Consider the following 3,918-nt stretch of genomic DNA (forward strand, 5'->3'; position numbering starts at 1 on the left):
TAGGTCGGAGATTTTCTCCGCTCAGGGACTGGGTGTTGTGTTGTCCTAATCATCATCATTTCATCCTTATCGACGCGCAAGTCGCCGAAGTGGCGTCAAATCGAAAGACTTGCACCCGGCGAACGGTCTACCTGACGGGAGGCCCTTGTCACACCGTCAGCGAGTATGGTGGCACCGAGGAAAAGTCTCACTTTCCAATGTTTTGGAGAGGTACAGCGGTGTTACTCCATACTCCAGAGGTCATGGTATGGGCGGGGGAGGGCGAACGGCTAAGACTTCGGCTCACTGCTGGAAATGATTGAGGGAACACTGAAAGCACAATGGTACCTCACGGACATTCTGAATCATCTTGCGACAGTATCGTGGTGCCATTTCTTTTTTGTTTTTAACAGGACAATGTTCATTAACACATGACACGTGTCTCTATGAACTGCTTGCGTGATGTTGAGCAAGATCTGTATGCCAAAGAACATCTGTGGGAACAGCTCGGTCATGTACCCCATCCCTGCACAAGTACCCAGGATGTCAAAGACCAGTTACAAAAGTTGCGAGCCAGTTTGCCTCTGGAGAAGGTACATCTGGTTTATGATATCTTTCCTAACCGAATCAGTGCATCAATATATCCCAGATGGGGTACATTATCGTACTGATAAGTGGGGTCATACTGCCAAGTTATTTGTAAATTTGACTCACTTTGTAATAACGGCAATAGCATCGCATACAATCTCAACCTGCGAAGTCACGTATCGTTTTCTCGTTCTCCCCTTGTGAGTGCTTCACTTTTTTTTTATCATTTAGTAAATTTAAGTGCTCTTGTGTTAAATTATTAAGCGATTTATTTTAGGCTTTTACTTCCAGAGAGTAAAAAAAGCAGTGAAAGAAAAACTCTTGTAGAGAATAATAGAAACATGAAGGCTAAGATGGTATGGGCAATTACAGAGAATGGAGAACTAGGGGATTCCCAAGAAGATGCACAAAATGGAAATGCGAAGGAAACTACCTAGAGGAAGACCAAGGGACAGATGGCTGGAAGGTGTGGAGGACTCTGTTGAAAAAAAGATGTGAGGACTGGACCAGAGTGAACAATGGTGGGAAAACAGGACTAGATGTTCCAAACAGACTCAGCCTGGGACTGGAAATTTTTTTAGGATAATGATGATGATAATGACGATGACCTCCACAGAGCAGTTAAGGGCAGGTGAGTAACCTGCCAGTGTTACACAACGAGTTTCCAGTACAAAATATGAAATACAAACATCTTGAGTTTAATTTTGAAGTTGTTTAAAGGCAAAAAGAAAAACATTGGAACGATTTTCTTCATTGTTTCCATGGCGTTGTCTATTTTCGAACACGAGAAATCCAGCATAGCGAATGATCCACCATTTTGGCAGTGTTCACACGATACAGACGTGAGGATGTTCTGAGCAAAAGGTCTGGTTCCGAACTTCCGTCACAGTCAGGTTGGTGTCCCGGCAGCGGTAAGAGCTTCGTATCAGTTAAAATGATGATCTGTATGTGCACTAGCACATTATCATGTCTACATGAGAGATTTATTCCTCGTGGAAGAAAACTTTCATACCTGTTACGGACTTGTCGCAATAGACACAGAAGAGCGTTCAGGACTCGCCTGAATTAAGATTATTAGTGCAGGGCAACTTAAGGCCAGAGATACCACCGCGTCAGGTTCAGTCGCGTCTTGTAGGCGAAGGACAGGTTCAAAATGGTTCAAATGGCTCTGAGCACTATGGGACTTAACTTCTGAGGTCATCAGTCCCCTCGAACTTAGAACTACTTAAACCTAACTAGCATAAGGACATCACACACATCCATGCCCGAGGCAGGATTCGAACCTGCGACCGTAGCGGTATCGCGGTTCAAGACTGTAGCGCCTAGAACCTCTCGGCCACTCCGGCCGACGAAGGACAGGAGGTAGGGCACAATCTGACGCTAATAGGTTATCCCCTTCCGCACCCACCAGCTGACGACAAAGACACAGTCGACATTAAGGAGCTCAGCCCAGAAGAGGTACAGCAAGTCCATGACGTAGCAAAGCGAGCAACGTGGCGTCGCTCCTCTTGGAAAGAGGTCCGATCAAGAAGACTCGGAAGTTATTCTAGAGATGAAGAGAAGTCAACTACACCTCCATCCGCATCCTACATCACCGGACGTATCTGACAATGAACTCTAACCAGACGCGACGGCACTACCTGAAGAGCAACCGACAGGGCGCACAGGTGTATGCCGAATGCGCTAACTTCATGGCAGTAAAGGAAAATCATTGGCGAGAAGACGAATCAGGTTAGTCACTCGCACAGTGATTCTCGGGCAGACTAGCAAGAATGTGCGAAAAAAAGCCAACAGGCATACAGCATTCCGGCACGGAAATGCTATGCTGAACTTGAGACACTAAATCGGGTGGAATCACAGCCATCTCCAAATACTGGCACCAGACATGAGACTGAAGAAACGAACAGGCAGCCTCCATTGGTGGTGTACCGCACTACCAACTACATACAGCTGAACGACGTGTGGAAGTGCACCATTTGTGGAGCTTTGCGAGCGGTATACAGCAGCAACCGTATGAAGTATTAATCCGACACCGTGGATGATTATAGAGAGGTGATTGATTTACTGGTTGCATAACAACAGGAGATTCTTCGCACACACTAGAGCATCGCAAACTGAAAGTGGTCATCAAAGAGATTCTGGAAACTATACCAACGCAATTACTTTTATATGCTCTCTCAGCAAAGAGTACAACGTGAACGGCGTCAACTAGTTAGTACAGCACGCGGGACGACGTGGCAAAGAAGTTGGTGCGCTCTTTGCTGTGTCCCTCCGCAAGGGAAAGAAATCGGACGAAATGTTCAACAAAAGTGTAGAAAATTATAGTCGGAAAGAGGGGCCACCGCAGTGTAAAAGCTACCAACGGCTGCGTCACACTGCTAAGTACTGCCACCTCCCACTTAGGTGCGCCAGATGTGTCAGCTCTTACGCGACAGCAGCATGCTTGCTACACCCGGATGAAGACGCCACGTGCTCCCTATGTGGCAAGAAAAGGAACCCAGCAAGCTGGAAGAAGTCCCTAGAGGCACTTCGTCTGGGATGTCGCGCGATCTCCGTAAAGCGTTGACAGTCGACCGCCCGCGGGCTGCAGCATTTAAACTTCCGCGACCCCGAACTACTAACAGCCGACCATCGGACCGCAACAAGAAGTCGTCTGGCGGGCCGTCAGAGGGCGATACTAGCGGCCACACCAAGTCAGAAATCGACGCGCGCCGATCGGACTACGTCATGCATTCACCAATAAGGGAATCAGCCAATAAAAAACTTGTAATCATCTGCGCTGCCTGATTTTAAGACCGTGCTCTGACTGCTGCACTAGCCGCATTCACTCACTACACACTCGCACAGGCAGATGCAACAGCGCCGCAACGAACGAGAAAGCCGAAGGAACACTCCAAACAGTTTCCACCGGACATCCTGGAGGCCATCCGACAGAAAAATTGGATTTTCCGTGAGTGGGAGAAATCCTGTCACCAAGCGGCTGCTCGACCGACTGTGCGTGAAATTTCGGCGGCCGTTGGCCACCATCGATATCGGGACTGGGTTTGCAAGGCAGCCACACTCAGGATCGACTACGGCAGCGCCTGGGCGACGTCCAGGAGCTTTTGAGGAAGACATCCCGCTGCTACAAGTTGGTCGTGACAACAAGCCGGACATCAAGGCCAGCGCGCTCGCAGACACTTTCACGGAGAACTTTACGCCGGTGGATGACGTCGTCGACGACGACGACATTATCCAGGAGGTGATGAGCGTCTTTCGCTGTTCATGAATCGACAGGACGAGGACATAATCGAAGCCACCACTGAGAAAGACGTTCAGCGCCACTTCACATTCCTACAGCCCAGGAAGGCA

The sequence above is a fragment of the Schistocerca gregaria genome, chromosome X (assembly GCF_023897955.1).
Source record: "Schistocerca gregaria isolate iqSchGreg1 chromosome X, iqSchGreg1.2, whole genome shotgun sequence".
Classification (NCBI taxonomy): domain Eukaryota; kingdom Metazoa; phylum Arthropoda; class Insecta; order Orthoptera; family Acrididae; genus Schistocerca; species Schistocerca gregaria.